Source organism: Coregonus clupeaformis, unplaced genomic scaffold, assembly GCF_020615455.1.
Source record: "Coregonus clupeaformis isolate EN_2021a unplaced genomic scaffold, ASM2061545v1 scaf0991, whole genome shotgun sequence".
NCBI classification, from domain to species: domain Eukaryota; kingdom Metazoa; phylum Chordata; class Actinopteri; order Salmoniformes; family Salmonidae; genus Coregonus; species Coregonus clupeaformis.
In genome coordinates, this window is record NW_025534445.1 from 94,467 (window position 1) to 119,727 (window position 25,261).

Below are 25,261 nucleotides of genomic sequence, written 5' to 3' on the forward strand. Positions count from 1 at the left end.
TGTGTTATTTCATAGTTTAGATTCTTCACTATTATTCTACAATGTAGAAAATAGTAAAAATTAAGAAAAACCCTTGAATGAGTAGGTGTGTCCAAACTTTTGACTGGTACAGTAAATGCATAAATGAAAAAAGCCATTTAGTACAAGGTCACTGTTTGTTTTAGGAAGCACTGTGTACTATTTCCTGAATAACTGTCTTCACTGTATTATTTCAATCAAAAACCAATTGTATTTTCCGTTCACACCATAGTAACATTTATCGATAAATACAGAAACAACTGAATGTGTCTGAATATTACTACACATGTAGAAAACGTATAATCATTACATTCAGCTTCAAAACAGTAGTGCAAACATTAAATTGTCTCTCTCTGCTGCACTGAAGTCCGTTGACGCTGACCGAGTGGGCGGCACCATTTTACCAGCTCGTTCATTTTACACAAAACCAAAACAAACTTGGAAATCTAAAATAAATGGATTCTTTATGAAATCACCTTGAGGAAATTATGTACATCCATTCAGACAAACCCTAAGTATCTAGCTATGTGATTTGTAAAATAGTTACCAGGTTTACTCAGTTTGACATAAAAATAACACACCAAACGTGATAATACCTTAACGGACTTGTTACATAGTATTGTATGACATGTTCTTTCGATATTAGAAAGTTTAAACGTGCTATTACATACTGATATTACGTCTTTTATAAAGTATTAGTTAATGTTTGGAATATTGAGAGCTGCATAAGGATTTGGAGGATGACATACATTCCATGTATTTATTTCTGTCACTGGTGGGTGCCAGAAGGTATGCGGGCCAAGATAGCTGGGGGGCCACTGGTGCTAATCTTAGAAGGAGTACGTGATGGAATATCCTGACTAGGGTGCAACACGATACCATATAGGGTGATCCTATATGTGGCGAGGAGTGACACTCAATAATGGTTGGCAACTGTTGGATGGTATTAGCTCGGAAAAGCATTATATAGATTAAGAAGTTTTCTATGTAAGTAATTCAGATGACAATAGGCTACGCCGGTACCGCTTGTCATGTGAATCTGGTACTGTAATATTAAATACTTTGAACCAACTCTCCATCTAAGTGTTTAACTATTCTCTTGCATACTGAATTACTTGATGTCAGAGAAACTCGTCATAACACATACCTACAGTAATAAATAGAAATGGACACAAAGGTTATCTTCTTGACATCACAGTTCTGGAGCTTTCTTTATACTGAAGAATGGTGCGTGCCTGCCTGGAACTTCCTGTTCCCCACTACCACAGTGCAGCCACAAATAGAACAATGAGACAGATATTTCACTGGATGTATAATTGTGAAGCATCCGGTTGGCGTTTCCACTCACTACCAAATATGGCAGTGAGAGGAAGCCCACTGGCCGGCAGTGGGAGAAGATGGAAGGAGATGGATTTGGCCGATATTCTGCAAATGTTCTAATCGATGAAACATCTGATCTTAATACAGTTCTGTTCCCAAAACTAAAATCTGTTATGCACAGAGTGGACAAAGTTTTGTGGACTTACCTCTTGCAATTATTATTTTTTTTTAATCACGTTATTTAGAAGGAACGCAAAGGCTTATTGAGTTATTGCACACGAGCGCTTCACAGAGGAGGCGTTCCTAACAGAAATATGCAGATGTGTGCTAGAACACACCAATAGGATCTCGCTAGCTCGTGCTTGGCTCTGCCCACTATGACTAATCTGTTCCCATTGGAAAGCGACCAGCCGTTGTCTATCTTGGCTTTGTTATAAAAAATCATTGGTGCAACCGTCCGTGCGTTCAGAGATCCTTGGGATGGCCCTACCCCATTATATGAGAAGGGCGGTGCTTAATTTGAGCTGGATCCTCCGGTACCTCTCAGTTTTGTAGTCTTTCGTTCCGGAACGCATTTGCCAGGATCAGGTAGCCTCCCTCTTATGGCAAGAAAAATAATTTCCACTGTTTGCAATGTAAAAATCCTAATAAAAGCAATCAGAGTAATTACATTTAGATTCTTCTGTAATTGTCATGCCCCCTCAAAAAAAGTTATGTGAAAACGTGCATGATATTCTAAGAATTGGTTAATGTTGGGCCGTCTTGGGTTTATGGTTTGCGCAACATTGTAGCCAAGACCAAGGCGTGGCCATTGCTGTGGTGAGAGAGAGAAGCACGCCTGTATCTCTCACAGAAATACAATGACATTCACTTTCTATGATCTCTCTCCCTCTCTGTGCTGTTATAGACATAAGCCGGCAACTCTCTTCTCTCCAGCATTGCACTTCATCATTTATCTCCTAATAGAATAATAGCTGAGGGAAGTGTGCTGGAGGTGCTGCAGCACTCTGCAGTCTGTTCTGAAAGAAATTAAATAATTCCCAATACTACACCAGGAGTAAGCCTAGATTTTCGCCACAGAGTAGCCATAGCTAATTTAAAATGTGTGTGTAGCCAAATCACAAGGCATGCCTAACGTGTGGCAAATCTGTCAGTTAACAGTGTGCTGCCAAAACAGGCCTTTCGCAAATATTTCTAAAACAATCGCTGGAAAACACAGGTTGTCAACTACCAAATAGGCCTATTGAGCAAACAGCATTGTTTAAAAAAGTAAAGCAAGAGAGAGATAAGCTTTTGGCCGGTGAGTGAGCGCCACATCATTGGGTGAGTCAGTGAAACTGGAAAGCTTTTTTAGGACTATATCTTCCTCCTCATATTGTACAATGTGTTTCTCTGCACACTTAGGGGCCTCGGCTATTGATGGATTCAAGACAAGGTCATTTTTATTGATCTCAGATTCTCAGTGTCAACGTAGCCTGTCGTTTTGGTCATTTGTGAGGTATTCAAAAAGATTCTGCAAAAGTCTTGTCATCTAAACTGTAACTTCTGCAAGCGGCTCCACATCACTGCTCTATGCCCGTACGCGAAAGCCATGATAATGCATGCAATGCTTTGTTATAAAGTTGTTGTTTTTTATCCGTTCTGGTACCTCAGAGCCCCCCAGGTCACCCCCCTCTCGGGCTCACTTTTGGTTCCGGCACCGCCCAATTTACAAATGAAGCACTGGAGAAGTGGGTAGCTGCCGCTGCCTCCTCCGGGACACTTCTCCTTTGCATGAAGTTAATCAGGCTGTTGATTGTGGTCTGTGAAATTAACCTAACATTCTCTGGCAACAGCTCTGGTGGACATTCCTGCAGTCAGCATGCCAATTGCATGCTCCCTCCAAACTTGAGACATCTGTGGCAGTGTGTTGTGTGAAAAAACTGCATATTTTAGAGTGTCATTTTTGTATTTGTTAGGGATCCCCATTAGATGCTGCCAAGCACCTACTCAGCTACTCTTGTCCCCAGCACAAGGTGCACCTGTGTAATGATGATCATACTATTTAATCAGCTTCTTGATATGCCACATCTGTCAGGTGGATGGATCATCTTGGCAAAGGAGAAATGCTCACTAACAGGGATGTAAACAAATTTGTGCAAAACATTTTAGAAATACGTTTTTGTCTGGAACATTTCTGGAATATTTTATTTCACCTCATGAAAGATGGGACCAAAACATTACATGTTGCATTTATATGTTTGTTCAGTGTATACAGTATATATATTTTTTTTTAATCATACAAACTATCGATAACATAATTTAAATTAAATCAGCCTGCTTTTCTGTTCTAATCAGGTCCCTACACAGGCTCAGAAGGATCCTGTGAGGGCGGAACATTTTCTGGCAACAGTAGTCCTTGCAGGGCTTCTGCCGTGAAGTCTTGGAGGCCCAAAAACGTATCAGCTGCAGATATAATGATGTCCAGCTTCTTGGACTTCTTGTGCAGTACAATTAATAACTGTGGCTATAAATACTAAAAAAATCCACCTTCAAAATAAGTGAGATCACTTGATTGACGTATAACATTTGCAACTGGTTGCAGTGCATCCACTGTCATATCTTCTTCAGAACTGTGACCTCTTGCTACTATAACTCTCTTCACCGCCTCCACATAGGAGATTTGCTGTACAGCCCTGATCCTTGACACCTCAACCTCTTTCACCCTAACAGGGCACTCTGGGAATTCAGGAATATGACCCCCACCACAGTTACAACATTTTACATTCACATGCTCTTCAATAACATATTCCTTCCGTCTGCAAACACTTGACATGTGGCCAAACTTTTTACATTTCTTGCATTGCATCAGGTTTTACACAAACTCTCTTATGGGGTATATTATATATCCCAGCTTTACATAGGGTAGTAGATACTCTTCATCAAACATCAATAATAAAGATGAACTTTGCTCCTTTTTCACATTCTCCATACGGGTCAAGCGACGTGCATTTGCATCCTTTTTCTTCTTTGGGATTTGGTTGGCAGAGCGCATCCAACTTTTTAGGTGCATACACCGCCACCTACTGTACTGGTGTGTGAGGCCATACACAGACTACATACATTAAATTCATTGATACAGTAATTAATACAAAATTGCCCTGCCAAGTATTAGCCCGCTCTAAAAAATGTGAGGGAAAATGTTCTTGGTTCGTGCAGGTGACTGACCTCCTCAGACCAATTGGCAATACGCCAAGAACATTGTTCTGGGAACCAAAAGGGATATCTCAGTTTCAAGGTCTCAGCTTGGAGAGAAGAAGCCTTGTGAGGTATTGGTCGGTTACATGCAGGAACCAAATGTTAATGATTAATTAATGATTAATAAGCTAAATCTTGCAGATATAACTTGTCTGTGTAAGCAGTATATAGGACAACTAACGGGACTGCCCCGGCAGAGCTCCCAACCGACGTGTACTATGGTGCTTTTACGTTTGTTGGAACCTCTCCAGCTTGCTGATAAAAAATAATTATTCATTTAAGTTCCACGACAAAAATCCACCACCCCATTCCACTATTTAACACCATCTAGTCCTACGCCAGACCACTACCACTCAACACCCCCTGCAGCTGTTCTGCAGTAAATCCTCGCAATCCCAAGTACTTCTCTGCCGCTGCCACCACAGCCTCTATTTTCTGGTACTTTTGATCCATTTCTGCAGTACAATTGACAACCATTGCTATAAATGGTCCTCTGTAGCTCAGCTGGTAGAGCACGGTGCTTGTCTTGGTTTCATCAGACCAGAGAATCTTGTTTCTCATGGTCTGAGAGTCCTTTAGGTGTCTTTTGGCAAACTCCCAGCGGGCAGTCATGTGCATTTTCATGAGGAGTGGCTTCCGTCTGGCCACTCTACCATAAAGGCCTGATTGGTGGAGTGCTGCAGAGATGGTTGTCCTTCTGGAAGGTTCTCCCATCTCCAGAGGAACTCTGGAGCTCTGTCAGAGTGACCACCGGCTTCTTGGTGACCTCTGACCAAGGCCCTTCTCCCCCGATTGCTTAGTTTGTCCGGGCGGCCAGCTCTAGAAAATATATTGGTGGTTCCAAACTTCTTCCATTTAAGAATGATGGAGACCTTTTGATCATATCCTTGGACTAAAATGATTGACACTCAGGTGCAGGCCTAACATCATGTGCAAAGGGCCTTTGGGTAATGTAGCACATATTCAATGATATCTCTTTTTCTCACATAGGCTGTTCATTTCTGATCTTTGATACTTTTTTGGTTTATAAACGTATCATGGTATACTACATTAACGCTATAAGTATGGGCCATATTGTTACTTGGTAGCTACTAGCAGCAGACCCTGTGTTGTGGATCATCTACCACTATTTTGGATGGTCCATACTGTAACGTTAACGTTAGTCTCAGGCTTCACTAACTAGCGTTACTGTTTTAGGTGGAGCTATTCTTTGCTACTTTTCAAAGAAATACGTGATATTTCACATTTCATCTCGCTAGATAGGCCTTTTGTTGTGATATTTCACATAACATCTTGCAAGATAGGCCTTTTGTTTTGTTCGTGAGAAATAATCGCAGAGAGAAGGCAGGAGATACTTTGTTTTGTTTAGCGTCGCTGAGGTTAGACTGCTCTCTTTAATGGATCAGTCGTCCACCAGTTTACACTCTACGATTAGGGGGAGGTGGGAGAGGAAGCGTTGATTGTCTCGGTTAGCTAGTTATGCTATAGCTTATTCCATGTTTACATCTTTGGTTAAATGAATTCAAATGCAGAACTTAAATTTACTTTGTGGAATGTCCGTGGAGTTTGTAAACTATCCAAGCTTAAAACAGGTTATTACTAGGCTTAAACAACTTCATTCATCTATTGTGTTCCTACAAGAAACGCACTTGTTGAAGGATGAGCTACTTAAAGTATGCAGGAGATGGCAAGGGCAGGTAATAGCATCCTGTTTCTCCTCTCATTCTCATGGTGATATGGTTTTAATTCACTAATCTGTTCCATTTCAAGTGGATACTATTATAACTGATACAGCTGGTAGATACATTTTGATACAGGAAACTCTTTTGAATGAGAATATTAATCTGGATAATGTTTATGGTCCTAATGAAGATAATCCCAAATTCTTTGAGAATGTATTTCTATTGATAGCCTCCATTCCTGGTAAAGTCCTAATGGCAGGGGACTTTAATTGCACTCTTGATCCTCATCTAGATTGCTCCTATGGTTTAGAAACTTCCCACTCGCAGAGTAGAAAGAAATTACAGCATTTCATTAAGGACTTAAATCTATGTGAACCTTGGAGGACTCAGAACCCGAGTAAAAGGGAGTATTCATGTTACTCGTCAACATTTAAATCATATTTTCATGTAGACTACTTTTTAGTTTCTTGCTCATTGCTTCCCAATGTAGCAGGAAGTGGATATGATAGACCATTTGGCTGTACGCCCAGAACATTGTTCTGGGAACCAAAAGGGATATCTCAGTTTCAAGGTCTCAGCTTGGAGAGAAGAAGCCTTATGAGGTATTGGTTGGTCACATGCAGGAACCAAATGTTAATGATTAATTAATTATTAATAAGCTAAATCATGCAAATATAACTTGTCTGTGTAAGCAGTATATAGGACAACTAACGGGACTGCCCCGGCAGAGCTCCCGACCGACATGTACTATGGTGCTTTTAAGTTTGTTGGAACTTCTCCAGCTTGCTGATAAAAAAATATTCATTTAAGTTTGACTTTGAGTCCCTTTGTGGCAATTTTCCACTACAAAAACCAACCACCACATTCCACTATTTAACCCTATCTAGTCCTACGCCAGACCACTACCACTCAACATCCCCTGCAGCTGTTCTGCAGTAAATCCTCGCAATCCCAAGTACTTCTCTGACGCTGCCACCACAGCCTCTATTTTCTGGGACTTTAGATCCATTTCTGCAGTACAATTGACAACCATTGCTAAAATGCCCACCTTACTGAAGCACATATTCTTCCCATCACTCTCTCTTGGTCTCTGCCTACTCACAGGAATCCTCTCAAGATCCCTCACCCAGTACCCATCTTCCTCTACCACTCTCTTCAATGCTTCGGCATACAACACTTTCTGTACTACTGTAACCCTGGCAACCTCAATCTGCCTTTCTCTCACCTGACACCTCAGATCTCCAGCCCGTTAGCACCCCCACAACTAACACACAGAACTTTCTCCACCGATACCACACATTTCTTCATCTCATGCCCTCCTGCAGACTTGTCACATCTAGGCATCTCACGCCTACACACTGCTGCAACAGGCCCATAAACTTCACACCTAAAACACTGTAGTATTTACGGAACAAAATCGCTCACGGGATAACTGACACTTCCTACCTTGATCGCATCTGGCAGAGACTATGCATCAAAACCCAGCATGACAGATAATGTATTCTCTGTTTCCCCACACTCTACACCGGATCTACGTCTCACCAAACGGAGGGTGTCACAGACACCTGGAATCTTCCATTTCAACTGCTCATCCTCAACACTTAAACCTAACCCTGTTACCACTCCTTTCAATGCCACCCTGTTCCGGAGAGCAATTCAAGTCACAATTCCTGTCTCTAATCACGTAATCCGCAGCACCCGCTCCCTCTGGACAGAGGAGAAACAATAAATCACTCCAAGTTACCTTCACCAACTCAACAGTCCCCAACCTCTTCTCCACATAACCTGACTCCACATATGGATCCATTCCCTCTACAAATCTCACTCCCAATGGGCCAGAATCATCCTTATCATCCTCGGAACGAAGCCCGAACTCGGAGTTCCTCACCACAGTTAATTTATCCTCACTCTCGTCACGTTCACTTTCCTCCTGTAGCTCTTCTAAAAGTTCTGTGTGATCTTCCATTCCATATTCACTCAAAACATATTCCACTTTTTCTCCTTTGTCGTTGTCCACCATCTTCTTCATCATTCAGGCCAAAGAGTTAAATCTTGGTTTCATCAGACCAGAGAATCTTGTTTATCATGGTCTGAGAGTCCTTTAGGTGTCTTTTGGCAAACTCCCAGGGGCAGTCATGTGCCTTTTCACGAGGAGTGGCTTCCGTCTAGCCACTCTACCTTAAAGACCTGATTGGTGGAGAACTGCAGAGATGGTTGTCCTTCTGGAAGGTTCTCCCATCGCCAGAGGAACTCTAGAGCTCTGTCAGTGACCATCGTGTTCTTGGTCACCTCCTTGACCAAGGCCCTTCTCCCCCTATCACTTAGTTTATCCGGGCAGCCAGCTCTTGAAAAAGTATTGGTGGTTCCACACTTCTTCCATTTAAGAATGGAGGCCTTTTGATCATATCCTTGGACTAAAATTATTGACACTCAGGTGCAAGCCTAACATCATGTGCAAAGGGCCTTTAGGTAACGTAGCACATATTCAATGATATCTATTTTTCTCACGTAGGCTGTTCATTTCTGATCTTTGATACTTTTTCTGGTTTATAAACGTATCATGGTATACTACATTAATGCTATACGTATGGGCCATATTGTTACTTGGTAGCTACTAGCAACAGACCCTGTGTTGTGGATCATCTACCACTATTTTGGACGGTCCATACTGTAACGTTAACGTTAGTCTCAGGCTTCACTAACTAGCGTTACTGTTTTAGGTGGAGCTATTCTTTGCTACTTTTCAAACAAATACTACGTGATATTTAACATAACATCTTGCAAGATATGCCTTTTGTTTTGTTCGTGAGAAGTAATGGCTGAGAGAAGGCAGGAGATACTTTGTTTTGTTTAGCGTCGCTTAGGTTAGACTGCTCTCTTTAATGGATCAGTCGTCCACCAGGCTACACTCTACGATTAGGGGGAGGTGGGAGAGGAAGCGTTGATTGTCTCAGTTAGTGAGACAGAGGAATGGGGTTCAGTGTTTTACTGTTAGGAAATATTTGTTTCAACAGATCTTTACATATTTTCCTCACTACAAAATATTCATGCTGTCCTTGTGGTTACTAAACCATGTGTAGCTCAGTTTGCAACGCCAGGGTTGTGGGTTCGATTCCATGGGGGGGCCAGTATGAAAAATATATATGTATGCACTCCTAACTTTAAGTCGCTCTGGATAAGAGCGTCTGCTAAATGACTAAAATGGAAATGGAAAAGATTTTAGATTTGCCTTTATGCTATAGCTTATTCCATGTTTACATCTTTGGTTAAATGACTTCAAATGCTAAACTTAAATTTACTTTGTGGAATGTCTGTGGAGTTTGTAAACTATCCAAGCTTAAAACAGGTTATTACTAGGCTTAAACAACTTCATTCATCTATTGTGTTCCTACAAGAAACTCACTTGTTGAAGGATGAGCTACTTAAAGTATGCAGGAGATGACAAGGGCCAGTAATAGCATCCTATTTCTCCTCTCATTCTCATGGTGATATGGTTTTAATTCACTAATCTGTTCCGTTTCAAGTGGATACTATTATAACTGATACAGCTGGTAGATACATTTTGATACAGGGAACTCTTTTGAATGAGCATATTAATCTGGTTAATGTTTATGGTCCTAATGATGATAATCCCAAATTCTTTGAGAATGTATTTCTATTGATAGCCTCCATTCCTGGTAAAGTCCTAATGGCAGGGGACTTTAATTGCACTCTTGATCCTCATCTAGATCGCTCCTCTGGTTTAGACACTTCCCACTCGCAGAGTAGAAAGAAAGTACAGCATTTCATTAAGGATTTAAATCTATGTAAACCTTGGAGGACTCAGAACCCGAGTAAAAGGGAGTATTCATGTTACTCGTCAACATTTAAATCATATTCTCAGGTAGACTACTTTTTAGTTTCTTGCTCATTGCTTCCCAATGTAGCAGGAAGTGGATATGATACTATTGTTTTGAATGACCATTCCCCTGTGTCATTATTCTATAGGGATACAAAACTAGTAAAAGGATCCTCTAGATGGCGTTTGCATCCCAGATGGTTACAGGACCCAGACTTCTTACATTACGTTGGAGTGCATATAGATGTTTATTTGACATTGAACACTGACCAAACGTCAGCGAGTACCAGATGGGAGGCTTTCAAAGCACATATTTGAGGGCAAATTATACGTTTTACCAGTTTCAAATCTAATAAAATCAGAAAATGAGAGACGGAGAACAAAATGAGAGAATTGGAGAGGGAAGCTTTTTTGGATAACTCAGTAGAAGTAAACAAGGAATGATTTGGTCTTAAAGCTCAGTATGAAGAACTTCCCACCTCTAAGGCTGCAAACAGCTTAACTAGGCAGAAACAGTCCTATGATCAAGGTGAAAAACCTGGTAAATTGCTGGCCTGGCACATTAAGAAGTAAAATTCAGCCTTTAATGCAATTCATAATTTACAAGGACAATTATCAATGGATCCTGTAGAAATAAACCAAACATTTGCTTCCTACTACAACACACTTTACAACTCTGAATCTCCTGAGAACTGAACTAGTCAGGTCTTGATTTTCCCTCTACTTCAGAAGACACTAAATTGGATCTGGAAAAGGAATTGGATGGTGTTGAAATATCTGATGCTATTTTCGATATGAAGGGAGGTTAAGCGGAAGGTCCAGATGGGCTCCCAATAGATATTTAAGGACAAACTTCTAGGTCCACTTTTGGATATGTACAGTGCATTAATAAAGTACTCAGACCCCTTGATTTTTTCCACAATTTGTTACGTTACAGCCTTCTTCTGAAATGAATTAAATAAAAAAATTCCTCATCAATCTACACACAATACCTCATAATGACAAAGTGAAAACAGGTTCTTAGACATTTTTGCAAATGTATTAAAAAACAGCAGAAATACCTTGTTTACATAAGTATTCAGACCCTTTGCTATGAGACTTGAAATTGAGCTCAGGTGGATCCTGTTTCCATTGATCATCCTTGAGATGTTTCTAAAACTTAATTGGAGTCCAACTGTGGTAAATTCAATTCATTGGAGCTGATTTGGAAAGTCACACAACTGTCTATATAGGTGACCAAGAACATGATGGTCACTCTGACAGAGCTCCAGAGTTCCTCTATGGAAATGTGAGAACCTTCCAGAAGGACAACCATCTCTTCAGCACTCCACCAATCAGGCCTTTATGGTAGAGTGGCCAGACGGAAGCCACTCCTCAGCAAAAGGCACATGACAGCCCGCTTGGAGTTTGCCAAAGGCACCTAAAGGACTCGGACCATGAGAAACAAGATTCTCTGGTGTGATGAAGCCGAGATTGAACTCTTTGGCCTGAATGCCAAGCGTCACGTTTGGAGGAAACCTGGCACCATCCTTATGGTGAAGCATGGTGGTGGAAGCATTATGCTGCGGGGATGTTGTTCAGCGGCAGGGACTGGGAGCCTAGTCAGGATCGAGGGAAAGATGATTGGAGCAAAGTACAGAGAGATCCTTGATGATAACCTGCTCCAGTGCACTCAGGACCTCAAGACCGGGCGAAGGTTCACCTTCCAACAGGACAACGACCCTAAGCACACAGCCAAGACAACGCAGGAGTGGCTTCGGGACTAGTCTCTGAATGTCCTTGAGTGGCCCAGCCAGAGCCGGGACTTAAATCGAACATCTCTGGAGACCTGAAAATAGCTGTGCAGCGACGCACCCCATCCAACCTGACAGAGCTTGAGAGGATCTGCAGAGAGGAATGGGAGAAACTCCCCAAATACAGGTGTGCCAAGCTTGTAGCGTCATACACATTAAGACTTTGGCTGAAATCACTGCCAACGGTGCATAAACAAAGTACTGAGTAAAGGGTCTGAAAACTTATGTAAATATGATTGTTCAGTTGTTGTTGTTTTTGCTTTGTCATTATGGGGTATTGTGTGTAGATTGATGAGGGGAAAAAAACTATTTAATCAATTTTACAATAAGGCTGTAACGTAACAAAATGTCGAAAAAGTCCAGAGGTCTGAATACTTTCCGAATGCACTGTATATAGACAGGTGTGTGCCTTTCCAAATCATGTCCAACAAACTTAGTTAGATAGAACCTGCTCTTACCCTGAGAAACAGATTTCCCAATCTTCTTCTCCTCTTCTTCATCTTTAATGTTGACATTCAGCTCCAGTGTTTGACTGCAGTCTTCCAGCTTCACTGATGCCATCTCTGGATCCTGCAGTAAACTGGGCTCCACTGTCACAATCAGGACCCAGTGACTGTAGGTTTGGACTCAGTGTGGAAGTAAGAGAGGCAGGCTGGGTTTTGTCCTCACTGTTGATGTTAACCGGCCTCAGACTTATCTGAAAAGGCCAGTAGTAATAAAGAGAAACAGACACAAAAAGTTATTGTCTTGACAGTTCTGGCACTTTCTTTATTCTCTAAAAATATTTTCACTTTTTTCTTGTTCAATTATCTAATTCAGTGCTTTACTTGGACTGAAATAGGTGCCAGTACTCATTTCGGGTGCCGGTACTGTTTATATTAAGGTGCAGGAGCTCCACAATACTTTTGAGCTAATACCTAACCTATAGTAGATAAATGCATAAATGACTCAAAATCCATTTAGTACAAGGTTACAGTTTGTCATAGATAGCACTATGTGCTAATTTCCTTAAACCTTGTCTTCACTGTATTACTTCAATCAAAAACCAATTGTATTTCCTGTTCACACCATAGCAACATTTATTGATAAAGACAGAAACAACAGAATGTGTCTGAATATTAGTACACATGTAGAAAACCGATAATCATTACATTCAGCTTCAAAACAGTAGTGCGACCGTGAAATTGTCTCTATCTGATGCACCCGCACTGTCCTCACTGAAGTCCGTTGACGCTGACCGAGAGGACGCCGCCATTTTATCAGCTTGGGAATTTTACACAAAACCAATAATATGCTAAACGAACACAGAAATCTCAAATAAATTGATTATTTATGAAATTACCATGAGAAAATTATGTACATCCACTCAGACAAACCCAAAGTCTCTAGCTATGTGACTTGTAAAATAGTTTTTATCACGTTCTTCACTTGGTTTGACACAAAAATAACACATCAAACCTTTACCAAACGTGATAATACCTTAACGGATGTGTTACCTAGCATGGTATGACATGTTCTTTCGACATTAGAAAGTTTAAACGTGCTATGACATACCTCTAGTAATAAATAGAAACGGACACAAATGTTATCTTCTTGACAGCACAGTTCTGGCGCTTTCTTTATTGTGAAGAATGGTGCCCGCCTGCCCGGAACTTCCTGTTCCCCCACTACTAACGGTCCGTGCATTCCGAGATCAGATTACAACATTTCATTAAATTACTAAAAAAGTGTCAACTGTAGAAATGTATTTCCCTTTATAGTTTATTAGGCTAAGCATGACCTACATCCAAATAATTTATCTAGGGTTGGAACCGGTTAAGGGAACAGAACTGAAAAATAACGTTAAAAAGAAAAGGAAACTAAAGTGTTCTATACTTTTCAGGAACAGCAGTTATTTTAAAATCATGTAATCCAGGTAATAACCTTATTTTACTTTCCGGGTATTTTTCTCCAGTCCCACAAAATCGCAACAAAGCTCACTGTAGAAACGTATTGCAGTTACTGCCTGCCAGCTGGAATGGAAATCTTTGCCAGTGGGTGTGCGTGTGGAAACTACCTGCTCCTCCCCTCTGAAGCATAGGTTACTGTATCCTACTGACAACGTTACAAGCATGATTCAGAAATTAGGGAGATATGTTTAATTTGAGAAGAATGGATTAACTTTTTCAATGCTAGTTAAGGATACTATAGTCACCACGTTTCACATTGGATTTATTAACGACATAAAGGTAAGACCTGTTTTTAATTCTAGTGCTACACTGCACTGCACAAACAAGGTTGTTAGCTAGCTAGCTAACATCTGCTCTGGTCCAACGTTAAACCAACTCTGAAGTTCAAAGACATTCAAAGTTCCTCCATAGAAGCCGCTCCTCCGTAGGTATAATTATGTGGGCCTAATTCAGATAATGCAGGTCATAACACGATGCCCAGCTCTTCAATGCAAGCTTTCTCTATCCTCTAACGAGCTCTCCACACCCGCAAAATGTCGCACCTTACACTGTGATTGACAGCACAGTGTGCTCTGAATGATTTTCCTATACAGATACTCTGTGGTGTTCTAGTGTATTTATTCTCCCACTTGGATGTCACTTCCACAAGCTTTAAATTGAGGGCCAGGTTGTCAGGATGGGTAATGTACTGTACACATTAATTACAAGTACTCCTAAAGATACACTTAATTTTAATTGGCTAAATGCTGTGTAACAACTAGTAATTACATTGTACTTGGCTAACATTACATGTACTATGCTTTGAAATAGTGTCTTATTCTTCATCTGGGATTTGGATTTGTAAAATGTATTATAACATGTATTTAATATATGTCTGATCAGGCTCAGGTAGCATCAGGTTTGTATTTTCATGCTGATCAAAGCTCTAATCAAATCCAGACATTTATAAGTGTTATAATGCACACTCCACTGGCTTCCAGTTGAAGCTCGCATCTGTTACAAGTCCATGGTGCTTGCCTATGGAGCTGTGAGGGGAACGGCACCTCCGTACCTTCAGGCTCTGATCAGTCCCTACACCCAAACGAGGGCATTGCGTTCATCCTTCTCTGGCCTGCTGGCTCCCCTTCCTCTGCAGAAGCATAGTTCCCGCTCAGCCCAGTCAAAACTGTTCGCTGCTCTGGCACCCCAATGGTGGAACAAGCTCCCTCACGACGCCAGGACAGCGGAGTCACTCACCACCTTCCGGAGACATTTGAAACCCCACCTCTTTAAGGAATACCTGGGATAGGATAAAGTGGTTATCCCACTGGCTATAGGGTGAATGCACCAATTTGTAAGTCGCTCTGGATAAGAGCGTCTGCTAAATGACGTAAATGTAAATATAATGTAAATGAATGACACTTCCGGAAAATACCGGGTTACCCGGGAGAAGAGTGATTTATTCTCGGGATGGAACATTTGTATAATATCGAGGAAATATTAAACCCTGATGCGCATACCAGTTGATTCACAAGACACCAACTAAGTAACTTACATATACGGTATCTTCATTAGGCCTAATGGCATTTCATGTCCATGATAGGAAGTTTGTTGTAGTGACTCAGTAAGGCTAATTGTAAAAGTAACCCTCTAAAGTGCCATGTTTGTACAGTTTATTATGTGGAGGAAACATTTAGGCAGCCAGGACCATACACCAGGACCGCTCCGTAGGCCGCACTGTAGGCCTAGCTCTTACTGCAGTCCAGTGCCATGGACATCTTTGAAGTTTGGCCTCTAAGTAATTTAGGACGGCAACTTTATGAAGGCATCTTCAACGTGGTCTTATCGTACAAGGCTCTACAGACATGTAAAATAAAAACAGGCTATTTTTATTGTTCATATTATTTGCGTTGATGATGTATTGAAGTCAAGTGGTTCAACATTCAAATGCGACGGTCAGTGGAACACTTGCGCCACCAAGTGGACAATTGCTCAGTTCCCTTGTGGCATCAACGCTACCAGAGATATGTGATATAAGATCAAATGTTATGTCAATATTATTATCTCTAAATTGATTCCCCCACCCGTATTTCATATATTATTATTCAGATTTAGCTGTTAATCTGGATTTAATTTATAAACGCTTTCTGTCATTTCCGATTGGAGGGCAGATGACCACGTAACTTACGAACCTACCAATGTGTTACTTTGTAACAGTCTAAAGTGGTTATTCCCAACGTTGATCAACTCCCAATCTATGCCAAGGTTTTTTTTAAAGCATTATCTTTAAAGCATTATCACTGTACCATTTACACCCTGTATCCTGTGCATGTGACAAATAAACATTGATTTGATTAGAAGATTAACGCACCATTCACATCAGCTATCATAGTCAATATAACAGTGACTGACTGACTTGACCATCACTTTCTAGCCATCATTGACATTGAGATGAAGATGGTCAAATGTGAAAAGATAAAATACATTGTGATCGTAATAGAATTTAACAAAGCAATTCTGTTGTCTTTGCCTGCTTTATCTTTACAATGACAGGGGGTGCACCGTTCCTGGAGGTACTGCAATACCAGGTCGATGCGTGGAGTGGACGGAGCAAGCCCCTATTCCATCTCCCTGTTCCAAAAATCAATGTAATATATGGTCCCCAGATAGGGGACGTATCAGATATTAAACTGATAAGAACAGCCAGAACCGTGCGAGGGCCTGGGTCTTGTTGCTGACCAGGGAGGTGGCGAGAGTGAGATGTAACGCTGTATAGCGGCTGCCCAGGAACAAGTAGAGGTCAGGCAAGCCTTCCCCCCCCCCCTGAGCCTGGGCCTCTTTACCACCTCCCTCCTCAGCCTCTCCCACTTGCTTCCCCACAGAAAATAAAAAAGCATCCGGTCCAGAGCTAACAATGTTTTCCTAGGAGGGATAAAAACAGAACTGATTAATAAAAGGACAGGTAAAATCACAGCCTTGATGATTAAAACCTTGCCCTCAAAAGTCAGTCGTCTCAGTCCCCAAAAACCCAGTCTCTGTCTTACAGTCGCTAAAATCCCAGTCCAATTACCACTACCTCCTCCCTCCCTGACTGATAAGAACAGATTTTTTATTTTGGAAAAGTTTTTTATTGTACATTTCCTTTTAAAACAGCTCACATTTTTAATTCATTTGCACACATAAAAACGGCATAAGTTGTTTATTTAAAACAATAAAACAATCATGCATAAAAGTACCTTTTCCTGTAAAAGCCAATCTATAAAAGCCATTTAAAATGTGCATAAATGATTTAACAAAGTAAAACATTTTTAAGACATGGAAAGCCTGTCAAAAGTCACTTTGTTAAAAAGCTGTCTTCGGTCCTTTGTACAGGAACGGTCCTTATCAAAAAAGCCTCCTCCTGCTCTTCCTGAATCGACTCCGTACCCATCCGTCGGGGCCCAGAGGAGACTCCTCCCCTAGGCGCATCGCCCTAGGCGCCGCAGCGCTGTCAGGCCGTGGCCGCCGGGACCTCAGGTGTTGTGGGGGACCCTTCGCCTGGGGTCGAGGCCCCCTGTCGTTCGTACCACCCCAGGGCTTCCGTGGCTACCAAAGCCACTGCCTGGGGGGTGGTCTCTACCTGTTTTCCTACCAGCAGGTTGCGGGAGGACCATACACCAAGGCTGTATAGCGGCTGCCCAGGAACAAGTAGAGGTCAGGCAAGCCTTCCCCCCTGAGCCTGGGCATAACAACGGTTTGGCGCAACGTGGCCCATCCTGCTCTGCTGAATTGGCATCGTGACCTGTCCTGGATGGTCGCCCATGAGATCCTCCCGGTCAGGGCCGTTATGCACTCCCGGGGCATGGCGAGGACATCCGCGTGCCCCCGACCAGGCTGCGGCCAAGAAGAGTCGGTGAGGCACTTGCTCTGGGAGTGCAGAGTCGCACGGGACCTGTGGAAGGAAGCAGGCCCCCTGATCTCCCCACGTCTGCCAGCAGGGGAGGACCTAACGCCTCAGCTCGTGCTGTATGGGGTGGGCCGAAGGCCTATAACAACAAAGGCCTTCACACAACTCTGGCCCACCCTCACGTGTCTGAAGGACGCACTCCTCCCGCAACCTGCTGGTAGGAAAACAGGTAGAGAGGAGACTGGTGATTGGCCAGAGGAGGGAGTTTCATTGTTTATAAATAAGGGGGTTAGGGGAGGAAGACGTCAGAACAGCCATGGCAATCTGAGGAGCCGTTCTCCAGACCTCGCGAGTCTGTTACTCATGCTGAAGCTTGTGGTCTGAATAAACCTTATGATCAACGTTCAGTATGAGCAGACTCCTTTTGTTCATCAGCAATAATTGCCACCACTCACTCGATACGACATTAACAAAGTGTCTTTTGACAGGCTTTTCATGTCTTAAAATTGTTTTACTTTGTTAAATCATTTGTACACATTTTAAATGGCTTTTACTAATCGGCTTTTACTAGAATGGGTACTTTTATGTAGGATTGTTTTTATTGTTTTAAATAAACAACATGTACCTGTTTAAATGTAATTGTAATATAATGCTGGTTTTTATGCACTTTATGCCGTTTTTATGTGTGTAAATGAATTTCAAATGTGAGCTGTTTTAAAAGGAAATGTACAATAAAAAACTTTTCCAAAAGAAAAATCTGTTCTTATCAGTTTAATATCTGATACGTCCCCTATCTGGGGACCATATATTAAATTGATTTTTGTGATTTACGATCACAATGTATTTTATATTTTCACATTTGACCATCTTCATCTCAATGTCAATGATGGCTAGAAAGTGATGGTGAAGTCAGTCACTGTTATATTGACTATGATAGCTGATGTGAATGGTGCGTTAATCATCTAATCAAATCAATGTTTATTCGTCACATGCACAGGATACAGGGTGTAAATGGTACAGTGATAATGCTTTAAAGATAATGCTTTAAAAAAACCTTGGCATAGATTGGGAGTTGATCAACGTTGGGAATAACCACTTTTGACTGTTACAAAGTAACAAATTGGTAGGTTCGTAAGTCACGTGGTCATCTGCCCTCCAATCGGAAATGACAGAAAGTATTTATAAATTAAATCCAGATTAACAGCTAAATCGGAATAATAATATATGAAATACGGGTGGGGGAATCAATTTAGAGATAATAATATTGACATAACATTTGATCTTATATCAAATATCTCTGGTAGCGTTGATGCCACAAGAGAACTGAAGCAATTGTCCACTTGGTGGCGCAAGTGTTCCACCGACCGTCGCGTTTTCCAAGCAGTCCTTTGTGGTCCATTCAGCTGCATTTGAATGTTGAACCACTTGACTTCAATACATCATCAACGCAAATAATATGAACAATACAAATAGTCTGTTTTTATTTTATATGTCTGTAGAGCCTTGTACTATAAGACCACGGTGAAGAGGCCTTCATAAAGTTGCCCTCCTAAATTACTAGAGGCCAAACTTCAAAGATGTCCATGGCACTGGACTGCAGTAAGAGCTAGGCCTACAGTGCGGCCTACGGAGCGGTCCTGGTGTATGGTCCTGGCTGCCTAAATGTTTCCTCCACATAATAAACTGTACAAACATGGCACTTTAGAGGGTTACTTTTACATTTACATCATTTACATTTTAGTCATTTAGCAGACGCTCTTATCCAGAGCGACTTACAGGAGCAATTAGGGTTAAGTGCCTTGCTCAAGGGCACATTAACGTCATTTAGCAGACGCTCCCAGGTATTCCTTAAAGAGGTGGGGTTTCAAATGTCTCCGGAAGGTGACATTTTACAATTAGCCTTACTGAGTCACTACAACAAACTTCCTATCATGGACATGAAATGCCATTAGGCCTAATGAAGATACCGTATATGTAAGTTACTTAGTTGGTGTCTTGTGAATCAACTGGTATGCGCATCAGGGTTTAATATTTCCCCGGTGTTTTACAAATGTTCCATCCTGAGAATAAATCACTCTTCTCCCGGGTAACCCGGTATTTTTCGCCAAAAAAGGAAGTGTCATCCAAAAGCATTATAACGCTTATAAATGTCTGGATTTGATTAGAGCTTTGATCAGCATGAAAATACAAACCTGATGCTACCTGAGCCTGATCAGACATATATTAAATACATTTTATAATACATTTGACAAATCAAAATCCCAGATGAAGAATAAGACACTATTTCAAAGCATAGTACATGTAATGTTAGCCAAGTACAATGTAATTACTAGTTGCTACACAGGATTTAGCTAGTTAAAATGAAGTGTATCTTTAGGAGTACTTGTAATTAATGTGTACAGTACATTACCCATCCTGACAACCTGGACCTCAATTTAAAGCTTGTGGAAGTGACATCCAAGTGGGAGAATAAATACACTAGCACACCACAGAGTATCTGTATAAGAAAATCATTCAGAGCACACTGTGCTGCCAATCACAGTGTAAGGTGCGACATTTTGCTGGTGTGGAGAGCTCGTTAGAGGATAGAGAAAGTTTGCATTGAAGAGCTGGGCATCGTGTTATGACATGCATTATCTGAATTAGGCCCACAGAATTAAAAACGTTCCAGGATGTCACCAAAGTTATTTAAGTCCCTACATAAGTCATGATAACGTTATTGTGAAACGTTCCTTCTACGTAGCTGTGGTGTCCGCTGACAAAACGTATGTCCCAAGTCTTTTCAGGACGTAGAAATGTGGGGGATTTTAAACAGTTAAATATGTGTATTTTTAAGTTAACCTCATAACGTTGCTAAACGTCAGAAAGTACGTTGAGAGCCCCATAAAATGCAGTTTCTGGTAACGTAACTTTCGTCAGTGGGTACCTATAGTACCAATAAGGCATATAACAGTGTGATGGGGACAAGGACATTCCGGCTGGCCAAACCCTCCCCTAACCCAGACAACGCTGGGCCAATTGTGCATCACCTCATGGGTCTCCCGGTCGTGGCTGGCTGCGACACAGACAGGTATCGAACCAGCATCTGTAGCAACGCAGCTGCGATGCAGTGTCTTAGACCACTGCGCCACTCGGGAGGACCCTTAAGACACGTCATTTAATCTACCCTGAACATATACACAGTATCCTGTCGGTAGGTGTCCACTGACGAAATATGCAAAATGCCAGAAAATAAGTGATTTTTTTACATAAACTGTATCACAATAGATTCGTAAACAAAATCACAGCAATAAGCTCAAAATAACAAGTCAGTAAAAACATGAACACTGCACTCCAATCAAGAACTGTAAAACTGCTTAAAGCTAAAAGTGAATAACTATGTTATGTTTATTCAGGTGCTGCTGCTCCATCCTCATCCACAGTCTCTTCCTCGACCCGCTCCTGGAAGTCAAAATAACACAAACTGGTCATTATTTTCCATAAACAAATGATCAAAATGCCGGTTTAACGTCGACTCCCTACTACATTCCTTTTTTACTAGCACAATCATTTAGCTATATTGACCGACTGGATTAAAGTGAAGTAAAAAAAAATCTAAACAATCATAAAGTGTTATTTTTAATCATACCTTTCTCTTACTCTTGAGCCGAGCTGGTGCATGTTTGAGAGCTTCTGCTATTTTGTCATCTACCTCTTGGTAGGTAGCCTTGGGGTGTGCTTTCAGGGACGCTCCTATGTTGTGAAAAAGAATTGTAAATGGTACATTCCATGTCATATCATTACTTTTCCACCTATGCTGGCTGAGACAGAGATTGGGTATTGTCCCTCTCGTCCCCCATAGGCAGTTTTGGCCATGAGACCTCTCTCCTTCACCTTTCCCTTGTCCTCTCTCTCCGATCTTAACAGGTGGTAGGATTTCACATTCATTTGTAACTGCAGTGTTACTGATTTACTTCATTTGAAATGTTAATAAAAACACATTTGACTTACCATCACTTGATCTACTAAATAATAATAAATAAGGATCTAAACTTGTGCATTTACTTACTTGTGACAGCATCATAGATTGATAGCTCATTAAAGGCCCTCTTCCCCTTCCTGCCCTTCAAGGAGTAGCCTGTCCACAGCTCCTCTGTTCTAATTTTTCTCATCATTCGTCTGATTCCTGAGCCCAGGTCCAGGCCACAGCAGAGGGTCAGGTATCGGATCTGATAAAATAAATCCCACTCATTTGTGTGTTCCTCAGCTAAAACAGCTGGCCATACAGTTCTGATTGATAGTAATGAGAAATCATGTTTGTAGTGTATCATGTAATCATGGGCTAAAACTTGTGTAAACAGGCAGAGGGCTGATCGTTTCTTCTGAAGATAAGTTAAGTGTTAATTGGGAAATCAATCCAAACACTAAATAGGCATATGGCATATATGACAACTGCATTTCGTTGACATTAAGATATTTGGATTCAATAATATTGCAGGTTGCAATTTTCTCTCAAATCTGGACGCATTCAAGGGGCTCTTGATAAACAGCTAACTTATTTTTGTCAATTGCTTTCAAAATACTTGATATAGATTTCCCATTTTTTACAAACAGATCCATTTTAAATGGCCATCCCTACCATTTCCCTTCGATAGTGGGAGTCTTTAAGTGTTTCACAGATATCCTTTAGTTCCTCATTTGTTTCTGCAGGGTTTTGCAGCATTTCAAGTTGCCCCAAGGACTCTGACTCCTTTGGCTGCCGGGCCTCTATGGCCTCCATAACTTGGTTCAGAGCAGTCCTGAACTCTGTACGGATCATCTCCAGTTCCACCATTATCCTCTATGGCCTCCATAGCTTGGTTCAGAGCAGTCCTGAACTCTGTACGGATCATCTCCAGTTCCACCATTATCCTCTATGGCCTCCATAACTTGGTTCAGAGCAGTCCTGAACTCTGTACGGATCATCTCCAGTTCCACCATTATCCTCTATGGCCTCCATAGCTTGGTTCAGAGCAGTCCTGAACTCTGTACGGATCATCTCCAGTTCCACCATTATCCTCTATGGCCTCCATAACTTGGTTCAGAGCAGTCCTGAACTCTGTACGGATCATCTCCAGTTCCACCATTATCCTCTATGGCCTCTATAACTTGGTTCAGAGCGGTCCTGAACTCTGTACGGATCATCTCCAGTTCCACCATTATCCTCTATGGCCTCCATAACTTGGTTCAGAGCGGTCCTGAACTCTGTACGGATCATCTCCAGTTCCACCATTATCCTCTATGGCCTCCATAACTTGGTTCAGAGCGGTCCTGAACTCTGTACGGATCATCTCCAGTTTCACCATTATCCTCTATGGCCTCCATAACTTGGTTCAGAGCAGTCCTGAACTCTGTACGGATCATCTCCAGTTCCACCATTATCCTCTATGGCCTCCATAACTTGGTTCAGAGCAGTCCTGAACTCTGTACGGATCATCTCCAGTTCCACCATTATCCTCTATGGCCTCCATAGCTTGGTTCAGAGCAGTCCTGAACTCTGTACGGATCATCTCCAGTTCCACCATTATCCTCTATGGCCTCCATAACTTGGTTCAGAGCAGTCCTGAACTCTGTACGGATCATCTCCAGTTCCACCATTATCCTCTATGGCCTCTATAACTTGGTTCAGAGCGGTCCTGAACTCTGTACGGATCATCTCCAGTTCCACCATTATCCTCTATGGCCTCCATAACTTGGTTCAGAGCGGTCCTGAACTCTGTACGGATCATCTCCAGTTCCACCATTATCCTCTATGGCCTCCATAACTTGGTTCAGAGCGGTCCTGAACTCTGTACGGATCATCTCCAGTTTCACCATTATCCTCTATGGCCTCCATAACTTGGTTCAGAGCAGTCCTGAACTCTGTACGGATCATCTCCAGTTCCACCATTATCCTCTATGGCCTCCATAACTTGGTTCAGAGCAGTCCTGAACTCTGTACGGATCATCTCCAGTTCCACCATTATCCTCTATGGCCTCCATAACTTGGTTCAGAGCAGTCATGAACTCTGTACGGATCATCTCCAGTTTCACCATTATCCTCTATGGCCTCCATAACTTGGTTCAGAGCAGTCCTGAACTCTGTACGGATCATCTCCAGTTCCACCATTATCCTCTATGGCCTCCATAACTTGGTTCAGAGCAGTCCTGAACTCTGTACGGATCATCTCCAGTTTCACCATTATCCTCATCTCCACTGCTTGAATCCATCTACTGAATCCATACAGATATTTACAAACATGGCGTCACACTTGTGTTTTACCCCAGAAGATTAGGGTGATTTCACTACTGTTGTAAATACAAGTTTCACCCATACACAGCACCACAACTATTTGGAAAGTTCTAACAGTATGCACAAAGTAGTAATAAGACTTTAAATAACCTAATATGCAAAAATATGATGGTAATTGTATTCTATTGAGTGGCTTTGAAAGGTTTGTAAAGCTATAATACTTCATACAATTCAATTGTTTACCCTAAAACTACAACCAGACACTTACTGTCGCTCTGGCTTGAGGTGGCACATGGCCTCAAGTCCTCTGCATCTGCAACTTCAGAGAATATCACAGATGTCAAACCGTTACCACATTTATAGTACACACTTAACAGATTTTCCTGTTCATCCCATACAGTTGGTAGGAAAATAACTTTGAGAAAGTAGGCTTGTTTATCAGACTTGAACCATTATGTACCTTGTTGTAGGGTCTTTTCAAAGACACTGGCTCTTGAAGTTACTAGGTTAGCCACATTAGCAGCTAATTAGCGTTTCAGTTTTGGGGGGTAAATGCAGGTGAATATATTGATCAAAGTCACCTTGTCCTAGAGAGATTTACACTGTTATCAAAACGTTATGCCAGGGTAAACCTATCTTCCACCCAATGTAAAACTGGGATATATAAGATTTTTGTTGTTATTCTGTCCCTCACTGTTCAAATAAACCTACCATTAAAATTATAGACTGATCATTTCTTTGTCAGTGGGCAAACGTACAAAATCAGCAGGGGATCAAATACTATTTTCCCTCACTGTAAAATACCCCATTAAAAAATAAATAATCTAAAATGTGAAGTTTTGTCACACAACACAATGCCCAGTGGTGTAAAGTACTTAAGTAAAAATACTTTAAAGTACTACTTAAGTCGTTTTTTGGGTATCTGTACTTTACTTTACTATTCCTACTTTTGACAACTTTTACTTCACTACATTCCAAAACAACATGATGTACTTTTTACTCCATACATTTTCCCTGACACCTAAAAGTACTTGTTACATTTTGAATGCTTAGGACAGAAAAATGGTCAAATTCACGTAATTATCAAGAGAACATCTGAGTGTTGGTGTGCCCCTGGCTATCCATAAATACAATTTAAAAAATAAAATGGTGTCGTCTGGTTTACTTAAAATGAGGAATTTGAAATGATTTATACGTTTACGTTGACTTTTGATAGTAAAGTATATTTTAGCAATTACATTTACTTTTGATACTTAAGTATATTTAAAACCACATACTTATAGAATTTTACTCAAGTAGTATTTTACTG

At 41.3% G+C, this 25,261-nt stretch overlaps 2 pseudogenes; one reads left to right on the plus strand and one right to left on the minus strand.

Annotated features, from left to right (window-relative positions):
• Positions 1-16,367: 16,367 nt before the first annotated feature.
• LOC121558753 lies at positions 16,368-16,570 on the minus strand (annotated as a pseudogene).
• A 1,867-nt stretch (positions 16,571-18,437) lies between these two features.
• Positions 18,438-18,541, plus strand: LOC121558754 (annotated as a pseudogene).
• The last annotated feature ends 6,720 nt before the right edge of the window (positions 18,542-25,261 follow it).